The sequence below is a fragment of the Tursiops truncatus genome, chromosome 6 (genome assembly GCF_011762595.2).
Source record: "Tursiops truncatus isolate mTurTru1 chromosome 6, mTurTru1.mat.Y, whole genome shotgun sequence".
Lineage (NCBI taxonomy): Eukaryota > Metazoa > Chordata > Mammalia > Artiodactyla > Delphinidae > Tursiops > Tursiops truncatus.
Window position 1 is genome coordinate 87,474,898 of NC_047039.1, and position 26,016 is coordinate 87,500,913.

General features: G+C 35.4%; 1 long non-coding RNA gene across 1 annotated transcript; it reads right to left on the reverse strand.

Annotated features, from left to right (window-relative positions):
* Positions 1-551: 551 nt before the first annotated feature.
* On the reverse strand, positions 552-25,383 carry LOC141278998 (uncharacterized). The gene is made up of 3 exons (XR_012332616.1): positions 25,276-25,383; positions 12,909-12,950; positions 552-1,624 (listed from the first exon to the last, which is right to left on the reverse strand). It is a non-coding gene; the product is annotated as an uncharacterized lncRNA (long non-coding RNA).
* Between the last annotated feature and the right edge of the window lie 633 nt (positions 25,384-26,016).

The following is a 26,016-nucleotide window of genomic DNA, read 5'->3' on the forward strand; positions in this document are numbered from 1 at the left end:
GTACAAGTATCAAGAATAAGATATTAAGGTTGGTACATTATATTAACTGTGGACTTTATTCAGATTTCACCAATTTTCCACTAGTGTCTTTTTCTGTTCTAGGATCCTTTTCAAGGTCCCACACTCTATATAATTGTTATTTGTCCTTTGTCTCTTCCAGTTTGTGACAGTTCCTCAGTCTTTTTTCTTTCATCAATTTGAAAAGCTCTAAATAAAAAATTAAAAAGGAAATATACACAAAACAAATTATTAAATTAAGGAAATATCTTGAATATCTATAAACATCATTTTAAATTATCATTTATTCTTACGATGAAAAAAGGGGAAAAAATGTGAACCTGAAAGTCCAGATTAACACGGGTTGTGCAATTACTCTGCATCAAGGGCTATCACATGTCACACATACTTACTTCACAACAATTCTATAAAATAGGTGCTATTATGCTAATACTACAGGTGGCACATCACATTCAGACAGTTTGTGTCTTGCGCAAGGTCTGTACAGTTAAGAAACCACAGAGTGGAGACTAAACTCTAAGTTCTCTGACTCCTAGCCAACTGCTGTTTGCATTAGACATGGTACTTTTTCATAAATAAGTCTTATCAGCATTTCGGACAAAGGGATAAAAGGATTAGGGCACAGTAGGCTTCCAGGGCACAGCCTTGGAGATGGTGAGAGCATTCAGGATCAGCAAGGTGAATCAATACCAGGAGTGAGCCTGTTGCTCAGATAGACGTTCCCACTAGATAAGAGTTAAAGGCTGTTGCTGTGTTTCCAACAACAAAAAAACTGCACTTGGTTTCCACACAGAAATGTTAGTGAAAAACCCAGAATAATTCTCAATATCACATAGAAAAAGGAGAAAAGGCCTTTCTTTTTTACCTTTGCCTTTGCTCACTCCATCTTATTCATTAATGTTTCCTTTGGGGGTTCATAGGAGCTTATTTATTTACACAAGCACTAGGGATCTCCTGTGACGGATGTTTCATATTGTGAAGAACAAAGTCGTTTTACCAACAAAAGGGGAAACCTGATAACTCTGAAATTAGAATTCAATACTTAGTGCTGGAAACTTACTCCTGAGGAAGCCTTCCAGGATGGCTGAGGTACAGCCCGATTTAAGAGGCTCCTGGGGCAAAATAGGAAACACTGGTTGAATTTATATGATTTACAGACAAACTTCCGTTGGCAAATACAGGTAAATGATAGATGCACATGATCTGTGAGTCTCCATGTTTTCTTTCCTTGCACAGGTGGTGCCCAATGGTGAAAAATAATCTAAGGACAGGGCCTTTCGGGAGATGGATAAAGCTCAGGGAGCCAAGAAATTGAAACTTTACATATTTTGAAGAAAGAGAAAGAAGCAAAAGTAACGGAAGCCCCCAACTGCTTCCCCAAGGTCTTGCCTTTCTACCAGGTATCTCCTCTTTCTCTTTACTATATGATACTGTTGTTGCTTTTTTAATGAATCCTATCTGTACCGCTAACCTTGGTCACATTCTAAATGGTGGGCTCTATAACCTTTTTTTGCAAGAACTGGGCTGTGTCAGTATGTCTTCTCAGAGTGGATATATTTGTGAGATTGACTGGTTGAAACTGGAACATTAAATGGCCTGAATTAGTCTCTGAAAAAAAGCAACAGAAAATCTCAAGTCAATTCCAATCCATTGACTGTTCTTTTTCCTTCTTGGGTTTTAGAGACAGCTGGAGCCAACAAATGCCTGGACCTTCTGGCCTCTTTGGCTTCTCCTAATCATTAGAAAGAACGCAGAGATGCTAACCTTTGCCCCAGGGCAGTTCCCTATTAAGAAAATTTGTTTTTCTTATTTTTACAATTAAAATATATAGGTTTAGCATAGAAAAATTGGAAAATATGAAAAAGATTAAGAAAAGTTAAATGCTTCAAACCTAATCTGACAAAGAAAACCACAGTTAATATTTTTGTTTCTTCCAGCTACACATATACAAAATTGTGATTATTTATATTGCCAAGTAACTTGCTTTTATCACATAATAATATATCATGAGCATTTTTCCTTATCCTTAACTCCTCTGGAAGAATACAATTTTCAGTGGTACAACATATGAAGGTATGCTTTCTCACATATCATAACATGCTCCACCACTACATACCAGATTTTCAGCATCCTAAAGAAAAACAAATTACAACTGTCTATTGATTATTTCAGAAAAATAATATTAAGTAATAATAATGATGACAATAACAGTAATCCTTAACTGACTTTTAGGGTAACACCTCCAGAGTTTCATCATTTAAAATCAAGTTGGCCCATGTCTAAATTACCGAGTTTTAATCAAGAATGTTAAATTCTAGCAAATGATTTTTTTATATCTATCTAGATGATCATATAAGGGTTTCTGCTATTATTTGTTTGGTATATTATGTTGATAGATATCTAAATAATATTCAGAATGTCTTGAATTCATGAAATTATTTTAATATACAGTTGGAATTGTTTTGAATATATTTACAAATTTTACATATATGTTCAAATGAGACTGAACCATAGTTTTGTTCTGACAATTTGGGGTGTAAAAGTTATTTTAGTCTGATAAAGTGATTTATGAAGTGTTCCATAATTTTTTGGACATTAAACTATTTATGTACCACAGAGATTGTTTCTTGAAAGTATAAATTAGCGCTTTACTAAGTACTCTGTGTCCAATGTTCATTTTGAGGATCAGTGTCTATCCTTCTCCCAGTTGAATCTCTGGTAATACTACAGAATCTATTATGCTAAGTGTTTACTAAATGAATAAATGAAAGATACTACGAGAGAGGTAAGCACAGTTCTATGGAAGCACTTAAATGGGCAACCTACCCAAACTAGAAATTCAGGAAAGTTTCCTAGGAAAAGGTATTAACTAACTAGGAGGGGCCTTTCCAGTTTAAGCGAGGATTTCAGCATGGCTATTGCAGAGTGTAAAGAAGAAGGATCAGTAGTGGCTCCAAAATTTATACATTAGCATTTAGGGGTGACGATCTGACTGTGGGAAACTTTTCTTGAAGCCGTGTTATATAACAACTACACTGTTTTATCTCAAATTCTACTACTGTTATATTGGATTGACGTTGGGGGCAAGACTGATGAAGATTATGGGTAAGCAAATCCTCCCCCAGTATCTTTTCCCTTGGCACATTCGTGGTGTGGGGAAATATGGAAATGACATAAAAGAAGGTGGAGAGATTAAACTGGTCCTTTTATGATGGGCTAATTCAGTGTTAATGAGATGACTTTTTCCACTTTCTCTTATTTGTCATAAGTATTTAAATGGTCTCCTTCATCTGGGCCTTTTTCTTTGAGCAAAGAAAAGGAACCACTCTCTTCTCATTTCTTTCTCAACACCCACTCTCTCAAGATATAAGTGCTTAGTTTAGTGCTCATTTGTAACAGAATAATAAGCTCCTTCTATCCTCCTCCAACCTGTTCTCTTCCTTCTCCTCCTCCTTCTACTTAGAGCAGCTGTGCTCAAACAAATCAAAACTGCCTCAACTCACACTTTTGAAGTTAGATCCATGTGCCAGCGTGAACAGAGACAGGCAAGGAAGAGCAGGAAGAAGGGAATTTCTTCTGTTAATAAACTATTGTACCATGATCTCTTTTTAAATCTCTCCCAAACCATTATCTAGGTGGTAACTCACTAGGAGGAAGAGAAAAAATATAGAAACTTAATGGGGAAGCCAGGAAGGCTGCCCTATGTGACCAGCCAAGGAATAAGCCAAGGAATCATGCCCTTCTGTGCTCCAGAAAGAGAGAGCAGGGCAAATGGTTGGTTGCAGGCTAGAGGACAGAATAAAAAGGAGACATTTTCTCACTCTGCTGCCCTGGTCCCAATGAAAACAATCTACCACAGGAATACAGCATAGTATAAGGCACAGTGCTTACATCCAAAATCCACAGTCTTTCCTGGGCATCATATTGGACAAATGTGAAACAATTAGGGCAACAGCTGAGTTTTCATAATGTACTAACTAACACTGTATATCATAGGAACTCATGATATACACCGTGGGCTAGAAAAAGCAAGTAAGGCAGGAATGTTAGTTTCAACACACCTAAACACTGTGTAGTATTTTCAGAGGATCAGAAGAGAACTGTGATAGGTACTATGGTATTGTGTTAAGAGGACTGACTCTGGATCCAGATTGCCAGTTATTAAATCCTGGTTCTAGCTATATTATCTTGGGCAAACTACTTTAACTTCCCTTTACCTGCTTGCCCTGTAAAATGGGGATAATAATTGTTTCTCATACTATTATTATATGTAATACTGATAGGCTCGCAGTGAATATTAAATGACTGAATAAAGTGCTTATCACAGCACCTGGACAGAGTTAGTTCTCAATAAATATTAGCTAGCTATCACTGGTCCAGCCATACTAATACTTGCCAGTATTCATAAAATCTTTGTGCCAGGGCTTCCCTGGTGGTGCAGTGGTTAAGAATCTGCCTGCCAGTGCAGGAGACATGGGTTCAAGCCCTGGTCCAGGAAGATCCCACATGCCGTGGAGCAACTAAGCCTGTGCACCACAACTACTGAGCCTGAGCTCTAGAGCCCGCGAGCCACAACTACTGAGCCTGCATGCCACAACTACTGAAGTCTGTGTGCCTAGAGCACATGCTGTACAACAAGAGAAGCCACCACAATGAGAAGCCTGCACACCGCAACAAAGAGTAGCCCCTGCTCTCCACACCTAGAGAAAGCCCCCGTGCAGCAAAGGAGACTCAAAGCAGCCAATAAAAAAAAAAAAAATGCTATTCTAGTGAACACATGAACAATAAGAAGGCCAGACCGCCTTACTGCTGACATGAAGAAAGGTTTAGTGGTCTGAACAGATCAAACCCACAACATTCCCTTAAACCAAAGCCTAAGCCAGAGAAAGGCCCTAACTCTCCTCAATTCTATGAAGCCTGGGAGAAGTGAGGAAGATGCAGAAGAAAAGTTTGAAGCTAGCTGACGTTGTTTCATGAGGTTTAAGAAAGGAATCCACATCCATAATTAAAAAGTGCAAAGTGAAGCTGCAAGTGCTGATGTAGATACAGCAAGTTACCTAGAAGATCCAACTAAGATAACGAATGAAGGTGGCTACACTAAACAACAGATTTTCAATGCAGACAAAACACTCTTATACTGGAAGAAGATGCCATCTAGGATTTTCACAGGTTGAGAGAAGTCGAGGCCTGTCTTCAAAGCTTCAAAGGACAAGCTGACACTCTTGCCAGGGGCTAATGCAACTGGTGGTTTAAGCCAATACTCATTTACCCTTCCAAAAATCCTAGTGCCCTTAATAATTATGCTAAATCAACTCTGCCTGTGCTGTATAAGTGGAACAACAAAGGCTGGATGACAACGCACTGTTTACAACATGGTTTACTGAATACCTGAAGACCACTGTTGAGACCTATTGCTCAGAAAAAGAGATTCCTTTCAAAATATTAAAGATACCCAATGAGACTAATGTTGTTTCCACGCTTGCTAACACATCCATTCTGCAGTCCATGGGTCAAGGAAGAATTTTGACCTTCAAGTCTTGTTATTTAAGAAATACATTTCATAAGGCTATAGCTGTCATAGACAGTGATTCCTCTGATGGATCTAGGCAAAGCCAATTGAAAACCTTCTGGAAAGGATTCACCATTCTGGATGCCATTAAGAACATTCCTGATTCATGGGAAGAATTCAAAACAGCAACATTAAAAGGAGTTTGGAAGGTGTTAATTCCAACTCTCATGGATGACTTAGAGGGATTCAAGACTTCAGCGGAGGAAGGAACTGCAGATGGGGTGGAAATAGCAAGAGAACTAGAATTAGAGGTGGAGCTTGAAGATGTGACTGAATTGCTGCATTCTCATGATAAAACTTTAATGGATAAGGAGTTGCTTTTTAAACATGAGCAAAGAAAGTAGTTTCTTGAGATGGAAACTACTCCTGGTGAAGATGCTACGAAGATTGTTAAAATGACAGCAAAGGATTTAAAATATTACATAAAATTAGTTGCTAAAGCAGTGGGAGGGTTTGAGAGATTTGACTCCAATTTTGAAAGAAGTCCTACTGTGGGTAAAATGCTATCAAACAGCATTGCATGCTACAGAGAAATCATTCATGAAAGGAAGAGTCCATCAATGAGGCAAACTTCACTGTTGTCTTATGTTAAGAAATTGCCATGGTCACCCAACCTTCAGCAACACCACCCTCATCAGTCAGCAGCCATCAACACTGAGGCAAGACTCTCCGCCAGCAAAGAGATTATGAGTCACTGAAAGCTCAATTGATGGTTAGCATTTTTTAATTAAGTATGTACATTGTCTAAGGTAGGAAATTTGACAAGCTATGTTAACTACAATGATGAAATCATAATAAATTCTAAGTACAATGATGTAACAGTATAGTGTATGCGGAATTAATATTATCATTCAATAAGTTTATTATAACCTGTTAGTATTTTCCCTTAACATATATTCTCATTTTTCAAAACAAAATAATTTTTTTATTTGCCTTTTATGAGATAGAGAGCAAAGTAACAAACCCTAGACTAGACTATGTTTCTATACATAGTTGCTATAGAAGACCTCCTTCTGCTTTTTCTTTTGTGTGTATCATATAGTTGACACTTTGTGGTTTGGCAGGAACATTTACATTTCGCATTTTAAAACATATAGAGTTTTTAACTGATACTAAATAAGTGAGCACTAATATTTATAATAATACAAAATATGTTAGCAAAGCTAGTGCCAATAATGAAACATGGAAGTTGGTCTGAAAAGAAGTCATAATGATTTATACATAGCATTTATTTATTTAGATTTTAAAAATGAAGCACAATCAGCTTTTAATAAATAATCTTATTAAATGTTAAGAGTACCTTGTTATATGCATGAAAGAATAAAATATAAATAGCATTAACAAAATAGAATGTAGATGATAATGGAATCATATCTTCAACTTACTGGAACAAAATGTTAACTGTAAAGTAGCTAAATTATCTTTCAAGACTGAAGATAAATTACTTTTCAGATAAAGACTAAGGGATTTTTTTCATTCAAAGAATGTACTGAATTAACTATTAAAGAATGTAACTAAGGAAGAACTAAATTAACTATTAAAGAATGTAACTAAGGAAGAAATTAAGAATAAAATACCTCGGAATAAACCTACCTAGGGAGACAAAAGACCTGTATGCAGAAAACTATAAAACACTGATGAAAGAAATTAAAGCTGATACCAACAGATGGAGAGACAGACCATGTTCTTGGATTGGAAGAATCAATATTGTGAAAATGACTATACTACCCAAAGCGATCTACAGATTCAATGCAATCCCCATCAAATTACCAATGGCATTTTTTACAGAACTAGAACAAGAAATCTTAAAATTTGTATGGAGACACTAAAGACCCCGAATAGCCAAAGCAAACTTGAGGGAAATAAACGGAGCTGGAGGAATCAGACTCCCTGACTTCAGAATATACGATAAAGTTACAGTAATCAAGACAATATGGTACGGGCACAAAAACAGAAATATAGATCAATGGAACAAGATAGAAAGCCCAGAGATAAACCCACACACGTATGGTCAACTAATCTATGACAAAGGAGGCAAGGATATACAATAGAGAAAAGACAGTCTCTTCAATAAGTGGTGCTGGGAAAACTAGACAGCTACATGTAGAACAATGAAATTAGAACACTCCCTAACACCATACACAAAAATAAACTCAAAATGGATTAGAGACCTAAAGGTAAGACCAGACACTATAAAACTCTTAGAGGAAAACATAGGAAGAACACTCTTTGACATAAATCACAGCAAGATCTTTTTTGATCCACCTCCTAGAGTAATGGAAATAAAACCAAAAATAAGCAAATGGGACCTAATGAAAGTTAAAAGCTTTTGAACAGCAAAGGAAACCGTAAACAAGACAACCCTCAAAATGGGAGAAAATATTTGCAAACGAATCAATGGACAAAGGATTAATCTCCAAAATATATAAATAGCTCATGCAGCTCAATATTAAAAAAAAAACTAACCCAATCCAAAAATGGGCAGAAGACCTAAATAGAGATTTCTCCGAAGAAGACATACAGATGGCCAAGAAGCACATGAAAAGCTGCTCAACATCACTAATTATTAGAGAAATGCAAATCAAAACTACAATGCAGTATCACCTCACACCAGTTAGAATGGGCATCATCAGAAGATCTACAAACAACAAATGCTCGAGAGGGTGTGGAGAAAAGGGAACCCTCTTGCACTGTTGGTGGGAATGCAAATTGATACAGCCACTATGGAGAACAGTATGGAGGTTCCTTAAAAAACTACAAATAGAACTACCATATGACCCAGCAATCCCACTACTGGGCATATACCCTGAGAAAACCATAATTCAAAAAGAGTCATGTACCAAAATGTTCATTGCAGCTCTATTTACAATAGCCCGGAGATGGAAACAACCTAAGTGTCCATCATTGGATGAATGGATAAAGAAGATGTGGCACATATATACAGTGGAATATTACTCAGCCATAAAAAGAAACGAAATTGAGCTATTTGTAGTGAGGTGGATGGACCTAGAGTCTGTCATAAAGAGTGAAGTAAGTCAGAAAGAGAAAGACAAATACAGTACGCTAACACATATATATGGAATTTAAGAAAAAGAAATGTCACGAAGAACCTAGGGGTAAGACAGGAATAAAGACATAGACCTACTACAGAATGGACTTGAGGATATGGGGAGGGGGAAGGGTAAGCTGTGACAAAGCGAGAGAGTGGCATGGATATATATACACTACCAAACATAAAATAGATAGCTAGTGGGAAGCAGCCACATAGCACAGGGAGATCAGCTCGGTGCTTTGTGACCACCTAGAGGGGTGGGATAGGGAGGGTGGGAGGGAGGGAGATGCAAGAGGGAAGAGATATGGGAACATATGTATATGTATAACTGATTCACTTTGTTATAAAGCAGAAACTAACACACCATTGTAAAGCAATTATACTCCAATAAAGATGTAAAAAAAAAAAACTAAATAAAATATTATCTATCATAATCCAGCAATGTACAAAGTAATAATATCTAGTGTCCAAGTAGGAGTTATCCCAGGCAACCAAGGAAATTTTAACATTAGAAAATGTGTTCATTTTCACACAATATCCATAATTCACAGTATCAATTTCAGGAGGAAAAAATGACCATTTTCATAAATGCAGGAAAATCATTTGTCAGGCAATTATAATTTTTTTAATCTTGGCAAATTAGAACAGAAAGAAACTTTCTCAACCTGATAAGATACCTATCCAAAACCCACAGCAAATATCATAGTTAATGATGAAATATTAAATATATTCATTGTAATGTTCAAAATGAGATTTTTTAAATGCCTGGGTTTGCCTCTTACATAACACTGGACTAGAATCCAATTGTATAAAGAAGAAGAAATAAGACATTTAAAGATTACAAAGGCAGAAATGAAATTATCATTATCCCAGACAATACAATTTTCTACAAAGAAAATGAAGAAAAGTTATAAACAAATCATCTGAGTTGATAATGGTTGCAAGCAAAGATCAATATTAAAAAATCAATTGTGTTCCTTATATCAATCACAACTGGTTAAAAAAGTATCTTAAAAAGAATCTCATTCACAATAGCAACATATATGTGAAATGCCTATGAATAAATCTAATAAAAAAAGCACAAGTACTTTATCAGAAAAAAATTATAAATCTTTATTTTAAAAAAACAGATAAGGAAACCTGAGTATACAGGGAGCTATATTTTGAATACAGTTAAGAAATTCAAAAATATTTATCCCCAACAACCTAAATTTAATGTAATTTCTATTAAAAGTCAAACAAAGTGAGGTTTTCTTTCCCCTCTTTGGTATTATTAAGTTGATCCTAAAATTTACAGAAAGAATAAAAGACTAAGAGTCACCAAGAAAATACTGCAGAATAAGAATGAGGATATGGTAATCACTATACCAAATATCAAGACTGACTGTAAGTTGTAGATATGTAGATAATGTAGTGTTGGTGAAGATAAACAGACAAATGGATCAACAGAATAGGACAGAAAGTCTAGGAACATCCCAGGCATCTAAAAGAGTTTGAAAACAGGTATTATAGAGAGTTTGATGACTGATAGGGCATTGTAAATCAGTACAGACCAAATACTGACAAAAAAAGATAACGATAGATGTCTACCTCATACTACACCACATATAAATTTAATAAAGAGTAAATAGCCAAATTCTAAAAAGCGAAATTCTAAAACTTCTATAGAAAATTGTGGAAAAATATCTCTATGGCATATGGGCAGGAATAGTATTAACATTTGTTAAATAAGACACAAAACAAAAAGTAAATGAAAAGAATGACAAAATCAGCCTCCTTAAAAAAATTTTTTTTCAGATGTGTTTTCAGGTTTAAAAACTATTTAGTCAAAGAAACACACTTAACAAAACAGTAAAATTTTATTTTAAATGATAAAAATTGGTTCAACCCTTCAGAAAAATAATATGACACTACCTATTTAAAATCTCAGCAATCTATTCATTCCTGGGAGTCAGCTAGAATTTCATCCAAGGGATATAGCCAAAAGAAAGAAAAAAACAAATTAAAGCATACAGAAATTTTCATTATTTAAAATATCAAAATATGAGAAAGATAGGAGGAGAATGAGCCAAGTATCCTTCATCAACTCAATGAAATATTATGCAACCAAAAAATAAGTAATTTAAGACTCAGCCTCCTTAAAATTAAGTTTTATATGACAAAAGACACCATTAAGAAAGTTTAAATACTAGACATAAATGGGAGAAATTATCTGTAGTACACAAAAACAAAAAAAGGATTAGTCCAGAGTATGTTTCTAAAAATACAAACAATCCAATAAAAAACTGCAATTTCTACAATGTAAAGGAACCCCAATACCAATAAAAATATAAAAATAATCAAATCACAAGTTATCAGAGAAACAAAAAAAATTTTAATGAGACATTGTATACCCCAAAAATAGTCAATCAGTAAATTATGACAGTAATATGGAGAAACACAAAATCTAATTGCCACGGGGAATATGAATTAACACTTTGAAGAGCAAATAAGCAAGATCAGGTAAAGTTAATCCCTTAATTCCACTTCCCGGTATGGACTCAAAGAAAGGATGAAGAAAAAGCTAGTCTATGCCACCATCTAGTGGCCTCAGAATATAATAGAAAATACAATACCTTCAGCAGTGTTTACAAAGGACTTCTCAAAGTACCTGCACAGGGGTGCAGCAACAACTTATAAATGTGCAGAGTTTATATATGCAGTAACTTCCCTCACTGCCCTTTTGGGCCAATATTTGACTCCATCTATCCTTCTTCCTTTTGCAGATTTGCAGGAACCTAACTAACCTTGTGACAAAACCAAGTAGAAATATCTTCAGGCAGAGTGTTTCTCATGTCTATCTTATATAATTTCCAACACCCTTCAAATGATATCCATTGTTATGTGAGGTTGAAAGAATGCTTCTCCAAACTAACCAGATTAGATTGCATTGACAAGAATATGGTGCAAAAGGGGCCCTCATACACTTCTGTTAAGGTACAAATTTGGAAAATTAGCAAAGATGAATATATATCCCAAAATCAAACCAATAATTTTTTTATTAAACAAAAAAATTACAAAAAAGATAAATATGTGTATAAACTATGACACAAAAATTCCTCTCCTGGATACATTCTCTCATCATGGTTCTTAACCCCAAAGGACATCTAAGAATCTAAAAGTTTCATATATTGAAAATGGATAAGTTCCCGAGATCAGCTGTACAAATTGTGCTATAGGTAACAATACTGTAGTGTACACTTCAAGTCTTGTTAAGCGGGGTTATATCTCGTTAGTTTTTACTGCAATAAAAAAATAAAACAAAACCTTCTTGAAGTGGCGAAAAGCATCCAGAAAATGAAATGGGGGCAGTCAACATTTATAAGAAACAATGGCACTAGGTGAGTTTCCCTTTTAGGGATTTTAAGATAAGGGAAGGACAGTCACCACCACTACAAGGTGCCTAAAATTCAGATGGAAGACTTCAATCTTACTGACTTGAAGAAACAGAGGACAGAGTTCAGAAAGACCACAGCAGCTGAAAATCTAGAAAAGAAAACCACAGTCAAATACAGCCAGAGAGTGGGAGCCCCAAATTTCTATATAAACTCTGCCCAAATACTGGCTGATCCCTAAACTACCCATAAGAAGAGTTAAGGCTAAAAGACCTGAACAGAGATTTCAGTTGCTGCCCACCTCAGAGAAGACAAGTTTGAAATCTGAGTCCTGTCAAAGTACTGCCTGCTAAAGCAAAACATCAATACTTGTGGAAAATTCCGTTTCCGCAAATAGTCACAGAAATATTTTTACTCCAACAGGCTCTTTTGAAACCTTGCTAGTCCCCTGATCAAGAGGCAGAGTCTTTTTCACCTTTGTGCATCCCGCAACACTGAGTAAATACACCTGGCATCAAAACTGAGCAGAGGGCCTGGCACATATTTGGATCTTAAAATACAAATAGAACTGTGATCTTCTAACTAAGGCCAACATAGTTCTGGAGTGCTGGAAGAATATAAGTGTGGATGGAGCTAAAACACTAAGATATGGAAGTGCACAGCAGGGTCAGGGGACAGAAAGTCAATAGAAGATAAATGGAGTGAGAGGGGACAGTTGGGAAGAAATGGCAGGAGGGTATTGGGCATTCCTTGAGGCTGTGCATCGACAGCTTTGGGTACCACACCCTTACATCTGCTTCACCTGAAAAAGAAAAACTGTGCATCACACTGATCTTCCATTCTATAAAATGGGCTTTGTGATACATTCTGACAATGAGAACTGGCTTTTACTCACAGGGAATAAAATGAAGGGAATCTCTGATCTCAGTCCTCCAGCCTTCAAAAAGCAAAAAAAGAAAAAGTGAAAAGTTGCTGAGAATCCAGCAAAAAACTGTTTCTTTTCCATTCTTACATGCTTTTTCCTATTTGCCATTTAAAGATTATTATGAAATTAATTAAAATTACCTAGTAAAATGATATGGGAAAATACACTATACTGTTAATTATAAAAAAGCAGGTAGTAAATCAAGAAATACAGTGTGCTCTTGGGTGTGTAAATATAGTATATAAATAGATATATATAAAAAGATTAATATTTATTCTATAATTATGAATGACTTTCATTTCTTCCTTTGGGTTTTCCTGAGCTTCTCAAATTTTCTATACTGAATATGTATTATTGGTATAACCAGGGAAATAATAATTCAGAGGAGAAGGGAAATTAATGTTAGTAAGTTAGGTACAATCAGTTCTTTGAGACATCAACCCTAATGTATCTAAAAGTTACTACCTTCTATATTATTTAAAGATTCAACTTGAAATTACTTCTGGGATTATAGAGTCTCTTAGAAGAAAACAAAGGAGGATTTAAATTGGCTATCAGAACCACTGTGGGGCCTCTGGAAATATTTAGGGCTCAGAGGTAGGAAAGTATTTATGTGACATGTTAGTTTACTATTGCATACAAATTTATAACATGACATTCTGTTGTGCAGAAAGCTTTATTTCTTCTTCTCCTTCACCATTACTAATAGTTGTCTGTGATTGTGGGATACTTGACTGTGAGCCCTAGAGCATGGCTATAGCTCTAGAAGGAAAACTAAGAAGTCATTCACTGAGGAGGAGCAGCAACTGTCACAAGAAGTTAGGGAAACACTGATGAAAAAGAAAGAATGGTTTCCTTGTTTTGAAAACTGAAATCCCAATTAGCCATGCTATCTACTGCAACTGGTGAAGCTGAGGATCCTATACTGAAGATTTAGTAGGGAACATAAGGACAAAGTTGAGAAGAGATATCTCCAGAAAGGAAAAGATGAATGGGAACTGGGAATTATGAATAATTTATTTTATTTTTAAAGTGCTGAATACAACAACAAAAAAACTACCAGGAAGAAAAGAAAATACCATGGATATACATGAACATAATTTAAATGAGTCACTGTCTTTTGTCATGGAAAATGAAAGAATACCAACCTAGGGGTACAGATTAAACTAACATGTATACTGCATACAATCTATGCCACGAACTTTCAGGTATGTTACACCAATCCTCAAAATAACCCTAAACATAGGTACATTACCCACATTTTAAATGACACATCACGCTGAGAGATAGTGTTTTGCCCAAGTCTGTACAGCCAATACGCCAAGGAGCTAAGACTGAAGTTTAGGTCCTCCAAGCCAAGTGCTTTCCAATAATATGTAGTGCTTCTCTTTCTCAGCAGTTAAGGCGACAATGGAGTAAGAGAACTGAGGCACAGTAGGCTTCCAGAGACACAGGACTACCACACTCTAGCACAGCCCTAGAGACGGTCAGAGCATGAAGAACACGAGCTAGGTGAATCAATCCCAGCAGTGAGCCTAGCTCCCTGAAGTTCCAAGCAACAGAGAAGTGTTCTTGGTTTCCACACAGAAATGTGAATGAGAAAACCCAAGAAAATTCTCAAAACCATGTAGGAAAATGAGAAGAGTTTTTAACTAGAGCACTATTGCTCATTATTAGCAATGTCAGGGTTCAGAAATTTGGACACTCACTGGAGATCTAGCACCAGCGATGTCTGGTATCACGAAGAATACATTGTTTCATCAACAGGACGAAAAAAATAACTGACGTGGGAGACAGGATGCAATACTTAGTGCATTTGATTTCCTTCTGAGGGGAGTGAGGCACAGCCTGTTTCAAGAGGTTCCTTGGGTTAAAATCAGGGAGTCTGGGTGAGTACATGTGCTTTACAAACAACTACTACTCTCTTCTATTGGTAAACATAGCGAGAAGGGTGAATACTTCATGATCCAAGTCCTCAAGCAGAGTGTGCTTCCCTTCTATAGGTGATGCCCAAAGATGAACATCAATCTAAGGTCTGATCCTTTGGAGAGAGATGGACAAAAAACAGAGAGCCAAGAAGCTGAAATTTTACCTCCGTTTGGCAGAAATAAAGAAGCCAAGGTAACAGTTATCACTAATATCCCCCATACTCCTCACCATGGGTATCTCCTCTGCCTCATCTTTTTACTGTGTAATATGACTGAATGCCTCATAAAGTGCATCCTACCTATACTGCCCACCTGGGCCATTCTAAATGGTGGACTCTAGAATCCTGTTCCAAGAATTGAGACTATGTCAGTGTGTCTGCTCAGGGTGGATATTTTTGTGAAGCGATTGCTTGAAATCGAAACATTAAATGGCCTTAAGTCAGCCTATGTATTAAAACAACAAAAAATCTCTCCAATTTCCTTTCCATTAACTGTTCTTAACCCTTTCTTGGGTGTTAACGAAAACTGAGGACAAAATTCTGCAAATCCTTGCCTCTGTTTCCTTCAAAGAAAAACTTTTTAATATTTCTGATGTTTACAGTCCTAAAATATACATTCCTTAAAGAAAATTTGGAGAATGAGGAAAAGTTAAGAATAAAAATAATTCAGCCAAGTCCCACATTCTAGAGAAAACAAGTTAACATTTTGCTGTGGCTTTTTCCAGCCACATGTATACAAATTGTGCTCATTTTTATAGTTATGAAATTTCCTATTTTAATTTAATACTATACCACGGCCAATCTATACCAAGATAACAATTTTCACTGGTTGTATAACATGTAAGGGTATGTCTTCTCACATGTGTTGCTTGACCCTCAACCAACACAAACCAGAATTCCAGCAGCCTAGAGGAAAAAACTGTTGTAACTGTTTAAACCATGATTGAACCTGAAACATGAAAGGACATGCAATGTCATTATTTTTTTCTTATTCTAGTCAATTGGGTGGATCATTAAGAAGAAAAAATGTTAAGTAATAATAATGGTGCTAATACCAATCTTTGGCTACTTTTAGGGATATACTCCAGAGTTTCACCATTTTGAATATGTGGCCAAAAAATTTTTTAAAAAGACAATCTTTATTATCTAAATTATATATCTGCCTATATCTGTATTACTAGATTTTAATTTTTTCCAAGAATGAGTATTGTATTTTATCAAGTGCTTTTTAGCATCTTGTTAGCTGACCATGTGCTTTGTTTTGTTTTGTTTTTTGCCTAGTTGTTTAGTATATTACATTGATAGATTTTCAAATATTAATTTGGAATTTCATGAATCCATGAAATAAATCATATCACTTTAGTATATAGTTTGGATATACTTATTTATGATTCTTGCATATATATGCATAAGTAATAATGATTCCATAGTTTTATTCTACCCTTAACAATTTAGAATAACAGACTACTTTAGTTTGATACAATGTTTTTGTAAAATATTCCATAATATTTTCATATTAAAACATGCTATATGGCACAGAAATTATTTCTTAAAAGTATAAAATAACTCTCATAAAAAAGACTTTTATTCCTCTAGTCATGGTGACTGGTATAGTATAGCAACTGACCTGAGTCAAGGTAATCAGACTCAATCCCAGAAGTGCTACCCCAGTGTCAGCAAAAAGGGTGCTCTTTGTGCAATGATCTCTAAACTGGAAGAATGTAAACCCAGAGCTCCTGATGGTCATCTTTGCCAATATGTGGCAGAATCTAACCGAGGAGATTAGAGCTGAGATAGAGAATGTGCCTGATGATGTCATTTTAACTCCTGAACCCAGCTATGGCTAAAATCAGAGTCGCCTGTGTTCATTTTATTTAAATCAAATTAGTATTTTATGCAAAACTAATTTTAGTTGGGTTTTACCACTTACAACCATATAAATCCTAATTAATATCTCCCCTTACCTCACATCTCCATCTACTCACATTTTTGAGGCTAAAAATAAGTAAATAAAAGTAAAGTAAAAGTAAAAATAAGTAAATTTCTGGTATGAAGAACTAGAGCACAAAGTTTGAGGCAGGCACAACCAATTTAAACTGGCAAGAGGACAGCAGAAATAACACTCAGTGGTAAACAACTAAAAGCTTTTCCTCTGAGAACTGGAACCTGACAAGGATGCCCACTCTCATCACTTCTATTCAATATAGTATTTGAAGTCCCAGCCAGAGCAAGGAAAAGGAATAATAATCATCCAAATAAGAAAGGAAGAATTAAAATTATCTCTGTTTGCAAATGAAATGACCTTAGGTGTCGAACACTCTAGACTCCACACACCAAAACAAACTGTTAGAACATAATAAGCAAACTCAGCGAAGTTGCAGGATACAAAATCAATGTAAAAAAAAATCAGTATGTTTCTATACACTAATTATCTAAAAATAAATTTAAAAAACAATCCCACTCACAACAGCAACAAAAAATAAAATACTTAGGAATAAACTTAATCAAAGTGGTGAAAAACTTGTATACTGAAAACTATAAAATGCTGATGAAAGAAATTAAAGCAGACAGGAATAAATGGAAAGACATTCCATATTCATGGATGGGAAGAATTAATATTGTTAAAATGTCCATACTACCCAAAGTTCCTACATATTCAATGCAATCTCTATCTAAATTCCAACAGAGTTTTTACAGAAATAGAAAAACAACTCTAAAATTAATATGGAACCACAGAAGAACCCAAATAGCCAAAGCAATCTTGAGCAAGAAGAACAAAGCAGAAGATATCATACTTCCTGATTTCAAATTATATTTCAAAGCTATATAATCAATACTTTATGGTGCTGGCATAAAAACAAACATATGGACCAAGTGAACAGAATAAAGAGCCCAGAAATACACATACTTATATGCACATGTACAGTCAACTGATTGACAAGGGTGTCAACATACACAATGGGGAAAGGATAGTCTCTTCAACAAGTGATTGGATATCCACATGCAGAAGAATCAAACTGAAAGCTTATCTTATACCACATACCATATATAAAATTCAACTCAAAGTGGATTAAAGACTTAAACCTAATACCTGAAACCATAAAACTCCTAGAAGAAAACACAGGGAAAAATCTTCCAGATATCAGCCTTGGCAATGATTTTTTGGATATGACTACAAAAGCACAGGCAACCAAAGCAAAAAATAGACAAGAGGTATTATATCAAACTAAAAACCTTCCGCATAGCAAAGGAAACAATCAACAAAATGAAAAGGCCACCTGTGGAATGGTAGAAAATCTTTGCAAACCACATATTTGATAAAGGATTAATTGCAACTCAATAGCAAAAAATAACAATAATCTAATTAAAAACTGGGCAAAGGAACTGAATAGCATTTCTCCAAAGAAGATACACAACAGATGAAAAAGTGCTCAACAACACTAATCAGCAGGGAAATGCAAATTAAAACTACAAGATATCACCTCACACATGTGACAACGGCTATTATCAGGAGAAAAAAAGATAACCTGTTGGGAAGGATGTGGAGAAAAGGGAAACATTGTACATTGTTGGTGGGTATGTAAATTTATGCATCCACTATGAAAAAAGTATGGAGGTTCCTCAAAACACTAAAAATAGAAGTAACATATGATCCAGCAATCCCACATCTGGGTATATATCCAAAGGAATTGAAGTCTGGATCTCAAAGAGATATCTACACTCCCATGTTCATTGCAACGATTTCACAATAGCCAAGACTTAGAAACCAAAATGCCCATTGATGGATAAATGGATAAATAAAATGTGGTGCTATATAATTAAATGTAATATTATTCAGCCTTTAAAAAGAAGGAAATCCTGCCATTTGCAACAACATGGATTAAACCTGAGGACATTATGCTATGCAAAATAAGCCAGTCAGAGAGGATAAATACATGCTACATGATACAATGTATATGAGGAACCTAAAATAGTCAAACTTATAGAAGCAGAGGGTAGAAGAGGGGTTGCCAGGAGCTAGAGGGAAGGAAAAACAGGGAGATATTAATCAAAGGGTACGAAGTTTTGGCTATACAAGATGAGAAAGTCCTAGAGATACACTGACAATAGTGCCAATAGTTAGCAGTACTGTATTGTATACTTTGAGTTTTTCTAAGGATAGATATTATGTTAAGAGTTCTTATCACCAAATAATAATAATAGTAATAAATAAGAGGGTGGGAGGAAATTTTTGGAAGTGATGGATAGGTTTGTGTCATGGATTGTGATGACAGTTTCAACTGGTGTATATTTACCTCCAAACTCATGAAGTTGTATACGTGAATTATGTACAGTTGTTTGTATGTCTTAAAAAAAAAAAAGAAAAGAAAATCCAAGAAAAAAAAGAATAAAGAGTATATACTAAAGTTCTAATACAGGTAAGAGTAATCAATGGTATTTAAAAAAATCACAAAAGTAGTTGCTTTGGGAGAGTTGGGGCAGGGAAGGACTGGGAAGAGGCATAAGGGCACTCTTCTAAGGTTATACATATTCTATATCTTGATATGGGGTTAGATTACACAAGTGTATGCATTTGTCAAAAGTAAGTAAATTTTATTTGTGCATTATATAATTCTAGACTTATGACATACTCAAAGAACAAATAATGCTTTGATATTTAAACCTTTGGACTAGAGCCATAAAAATTATATTTTTAATCCAAATATCTCGAAGTCTAAGACATTTAAAGTGTTTTTAAATCAATGTTTAACTGTAATGATTTATAAAACAAAGCAAATCACTTTCTAAAACCAATACTTGATATGCATGTTTATATTAAACAAATTATAATGATAAAGTTAGTGTCCAATAGGGAATCATGGAAGTTAGTCAAGAATGTCTTGATGCTTTTTCTATGAGACTATTTATTGTTATTTAGAAATAAGAATAGACTTCTCTTAATGATGAAAAATCCCATTAAATTTTGATATCATGTTATACCTATAATATTTATTTTGTCAAATGTTTAAAAATAAAGAATAGAGTAGAAATGTCATAAATGAGAACAGAGGCCCAAAATCAGTGGAATAATATCTTCACGTTGTTCATGGAAAATAACTAAAAATCTAGAATTCTGCACCAAACTAAACTAACTTCCAAGAGAGAAAACAAAATGAAGACACTTTTAGACAAAGATGAGCAATTTTACCCCACATCAAACTCCAGAAAGAAAGAAATTGTACTCAAATGAAAAAAATATATCATAGTAAACAAAGAAACTGGTAAGTACATGGATAAATCCAAATTGTCCCTAATTTGTTAAAAAAAAACAAACAACCAGCAATAATTTGGAGGACTTAAGTATGAGGTAAAAATGAAATTTAAAAAATAAATAACATGAAAGATAATGTGAGGAGTTAGAAATCAGAGATAAATATTTTAAAGTCCTTGTACTATTCAGAAGGACTGCAGAGATAGTAAGTAGAGACTATGTTAAGTTAAACAAGCATCATTAAAAAATTAAGGGAACTCACAAAAACAATAGGAATGAGATACAGAACTTCTAAACCTACTAAGGGAATAAAAGAGAGCAAAAATTTTTTTGTTAATTCAATAGAAGGCATAAATATCCTACACAAGAATGAAAGAAAAGGACTTCCCTGGGGGCTCAGTGGTTAAGAATCTGCCTGCCAATGCAGGGGACACAGGTTCGAGCCCTGGTCCGGGAAGATCCCACATGCCGTGGAGCAACTAAGCCTGTGAGCCACAACTACTGAGCTTGCACTCTAGAGTTCACAAGCCACAAACACTGAGCCTGCATGCCACAACTACTGAAGCCCGTGCACTGCAACAAGAGAAGCCACCACAGTGAGAAGCCTGCGCACTGCAACAAAGAGTAGCCCCCACTCACCACAACTAAAGAAAGCCTGCGCACAGCAACGAAGACCCAACGCAGCCAAAAATTAATTAACTAATTAATTTAAAAAGAAAGAAAATTTTAAAAGCATTAAAAAAAAACACCAAATGAGGATCAAAGAATCAGAAGCATAAATATTCACACTGAATGTAAATAGTTAAAGGCACCAGTTAGAAGTTGATTGATACTGTGAAGAATTACATTAACACATTTTGTAATACTGAAATTATCTTTCATCACAGCAGTAACTTCAACTTAATCCAGTTATATTCTATTTACAAGAGAAATTCAAATTCCTGAAGTGTGACAAAAGTTGGAAGTAATGTTGGAAAAACATAAATCACACAAATACCAACCAAAAGAAAGCCACTGCTTTGATTAAATCAGGCTAAAAGGACCTTGAGGCAAAAAGCATTACCAGGGAAATTATCAGAAAGAAAAAGTAGTCCTGAACTTTATGAATCTTACACCACAGATTCAGTATTGACAGAACTGCAAGAAAAAGACAAATCTACAATAAAAAAGGGAGAATTTAATGTGTCTGTCTCAAACAAATAGGTGAAATAATAAACATATATACCCACACATATGCATATATAACTTTGCATTAAAACACTGGAGGATTTTTAAAAACCCAAATGAAATATCTGTAAAAACTGATGCAATGTTAGGAAAGGAACCAAGTCTCAATAAGTTTGAATTAATATCATTCAAACTTCAACTCTAGCCACAATGCAGAAATATTAAAAATAAATGTTGAAATTATAACTTTCCAAAGTATCTTTTACATCTGGAAATTTTAAAAGATACTATTAAATAATTAATAGGTTAGAAATACGTTGTGATAAAAATTCCAAAATATTTAAAACTTAATGACTATTAAACATCAAATTATTAAAGGACATTAAAACAAGACAGTAAATTGTGAAGTTCTATTTTGTTCGTGTTAGGGAATTTTTAAATAAATATATTAATTTGCCCCAATTTTTAAAAATTCAATATAATTCCAAACAAAATGAAATTGGATTTTTTTATATTTGTCAAGTTAATCCTAAAGATTATGGAAGAGTGAAGAGTCAAGAATACCCAAGACAGGGCTTCCCCGGTGGCGCAGTGGTTGGGAGTCTGCCTGCCGATGCAGGGGACACAGGTTCGTGCCCCGGTCCGTGAAGATCCCACATGCTGTGGAGCGGCTGGGCCCGTGAGCCATGGCCGCTGAGCCTGCACGCCCAGAGCCGAGGCCACAACAGTGAGAGGCCCACGTACCGCAAAAAAAAAAAAAAAAAAAGAATACCCAAGACAATGCTGTAGGATAAGAAATACATACTCACTATATCAAGATATCAAGAATGATCATGGAGCTACAGTACTTCAGATAGTGTGGTATTGGTGCAGGTAAAGACAAAGATACCAAAGGAAGAGAGCAGAGAATGCAGAAATATTGTAGGCATATATAGAAGTTTATTTATATCCTAAATGAACTGGTATTTGATATAAAGCAGCATTACTAATCAAGAGAAAATAAACTATTTAATAAATGGTGCCTGCATATTGGACTAATTGTGTTGAAAAAAGACTAAGACTTTACCCCATACTATGCCCCAAATAAGTTTAAGAAAAATATGTAAGTGCAAAAAAAAAAAAAAAAAAAAAAACCACCCACGTAACTATAAAACATCTAGAGAAAAATGAAACACATGCTATATATTTGAAGTACAATCGATTGATCCTCTTTTAAAATTATGTGTTCCATCCCCTTATTTCATGGTGTTATTATTATAGATGAGTTAAGTCTCCTTTCTAACATGAATGTCCTAACTAACTAACTAATGAATGTCCTAATAGTCGACACTATTGTGGAGGTGCTGGAAAAACATAAATGTGGAGGCAAATAAATACTAAAGCCTGGCTTTTAGTCATTAGGAATAGATAGAAGGGAAGCTTTATTTCCAGTCCTCCAACACTGTCATTACCTTCAAAAAGTCAGAAAAAATAGAAAGCTGCTAAGAATCCAACAGTAAACTGTTTCATTTCCTTGTTACGTGTTTCCCCCATACCTCTTTACCATGTAAAAATATTATGACATTTATTAAAATTACTTAATAACATGAGAAAAAACAATATATTGTTAATTTTTACCATAAATATATTGTTACCATCAATATATTGTTAATTTTTACTTTTTTAATTAACATAATATAAAAATATATGCATGTTTATAATTAAGCATAATATACAGGCAAAATGAGTGCCTAAAAGGAACCGTTCCTTTTAGGACATTCATCTAAGAATGTCATGATGCTTTCCACATAGATTATTTATAGCAGTTTATTTTTTTGAATGAAGCACAGTCTGTTCTTAATAATGAATGATCTCATTATATTTTAATATCATATAATATCATATAGTATTTATTTTTCTCAAATGCTTCAAAATTAAGAAAGTAAAAATGACACCAGTGTATATGCACCTCAATGTTCACAGCAGCACTATTTACAACAGCCAAGACGTAGAAGCAACCTAAATGTTCATCAACAGATGAATGGATAAATAAGATGTGGTACATATATATACAATGGACTATTACTTAGCCATAAAGAAGAATGAAATAATGCCATTTGCAGCAACATGGATGGACCTAAAGATTATCATACTAAGCGAAGTAAGTCAGAAAGAGAAAGATAAATACCATATGATATCACTTATATGTGGAACCTAAAATACAACACAAATGAACATATCTACGAAACAGAAACAGATTCACAGACATAGAGAACAGATTTGTGGTTGCCAAGGGGGAGGGAGGTGGGGGAGGGAAGGATTGGGAGTTTGGGATTAGCAGATGCAAACTATTATACATAGAATTATAATGGATAAACAACAGGTCCTACTGTATACTACAGGGAACTATATTCAATAACCTGTAGTAAACCATATTGAAAAAGAATTTTTAAAATGACATCAGTGAAAATAGAGGCCCAAAGCCAATGGAATAATATCTTCAAATTTTTCAAGCAAAATAACCAAAAACCTAGAATTCTATACCAAACTGAACTATCTTTCAAGAGAGAAGACAAAATAAAGACATTTTTAGTAAAAAAAAAAAAAAAAAAAAAAAAACTAAAAGATTTTTCCATAAAGCAACCCTAGAAAGAAACTGTCCCTGGATGAAAGGAAATGAATGAAAAAATAATACTAAACAAAGAAATTGGTCAATATGTGAGTGGATCCAAACTGTTACTGTAACAAAAAGAGAGAGAGAGAATGCTCACAATTGGGGAACCTAAAAACAAGGTATAGGGCTTCCCTGGTGGCACAGTGGTTGAGAGTCCGCCTGCCGATGCAGGGGACATGGGTTCATGCCCCAGTCCGGGAGGATCCCACATGCCGTGGAGTGGCTGGGCCCATGAGCCATGGCCGCTGAGCCTGTGCGTCTGGAGCCTGTGCTCCGCAACGGGTGAGGCCACAACAGTGAGAGGCCCATATACCGCAAAAAAAAAAACAAAACAAGGTATAAATGAAACCTTAAATACAAATAATATGGAAGATAATGGGAGGGGATAGAAATAATAGATAAACATTTTAAGGTCCTTGGTACTACTCAGGAGGATTGCAGAGTTATTGAATAGGGACTGTGTTAAGTCAGACAAGCATCTTAAAAAGTTACAGCAATCACACATGTATGTATGTGTTTGTGTGTATAACTTTGCACTCAAACTGCAAAGAATGTTTTTAAATCCAATAAAATGTTCATAAAACATATACATTAGTAAAGGAAGTAAGTCTCAATGAATATCTAACAATTAATGTCATTCAAACCACAATCTATAACCATAATGAAACATTAGAAATCAATATTGAAAAGAGAAACCCCCAAAATGTCTTTTAAATGTGGAAATTTTAAAACATACTTTTAAATAATTCATGTTTAAAAAAATGATGAAAATTTAAACATACTTATAACTTAATAGGACTATCAAAATTGGTGGGATAAAGCAATTTTACAATCTTAAAAAAATATATTAAAAAATAAGACTCAGATTGGTTCAAGATGGCAGAGTAGAAGGACATGCTCTCACTCCCTCCTGCAAGAACGCCAGAATCACAACTAACTGCTGAACAAGCATCGACAGGAAGACACTGGAACTCACCAGAGACAAAGGAGAAGCTTCAATGAGACGGTAGGAGGGGCACAATCACAATAAAACCAAATCCCATAACTGCTGGGTGGCTGACTCACAAACTGGAGAACACTTATACCACAGGAGTCCACCCACTGGAGTGAAGGTTCTGAGCCCCACGTCAGGCTTCCCAACCTGGGGGTCCAGCAATGGGAGGAGGAATTCCTACACAATCAGACTTTGAAGGTTAGCAGGATTTGGATTTGATTGCAGGACTTCGACAGGACTGGGGGAAACAGAGACTCCACTCTTGGAGGGCACACACAAAGTAGTGTGTGCATCGGGACCCAGGGGAAGGAGCAATGACCCCACAGGAGACTGAACCAGACCTACCTGCTAGTGTTGGAGGGTCTCCTGCAGAGGCAGGGGGTGGCTCTGTCCCACCATGAGGACAAGGACACTGTCAGCAGAAGTTCTCGTAAGTACTCCTTGGCATGAGCCCTCCCAGAGTCCGCCATTAGCCTCACCAAAGAGCCCGGGTAGGCTCCAGTGTTGGGTCACCTCACGCCAAACAACCAACAGGGAGGGAACCCAGCCCCACCCATCAGCAGACAAGTGGATTAAAGTTTTACTGAGCTCTGCCCACCAGAGCAATAGCCAGCTCTACCCACTGCCACTCCGTCCCATCAGGAAACTTGCACAAGCCTCTTAGATAGCCTCATCCACCAGAGGGCAGACAGCAGAAGCAAGAAGAACTACAATCCTGTAGCCTGTGGAACAAAAACCACATTCACAGAAAGATAGACAAGATGAAAAGGCAGAGGGCTATGTACCAGATGAAGGAACAAGATACAACCCTAGAAAAACAACTAAATGAAGTGGAGATAGGCAACCTTCCAGAAAAAGAATTCAGAATAATAATAGTGAAGATGATCCAGGACTTCGGAAAAAGAATGGAGGCAAAAATCAAGAAGATGCAGGAAATGTTTAACAAAGACCTAGAAGAATTAAAGAACAAACAAACAGAGATGAACAATACAATAACAGAAATGAAAAATACACTAGAAGGAATCAATAGCAGAATAACTGAGGCAGAAGAACGGATAAGTGACCTGGAAAACAAAACGGTGGAAC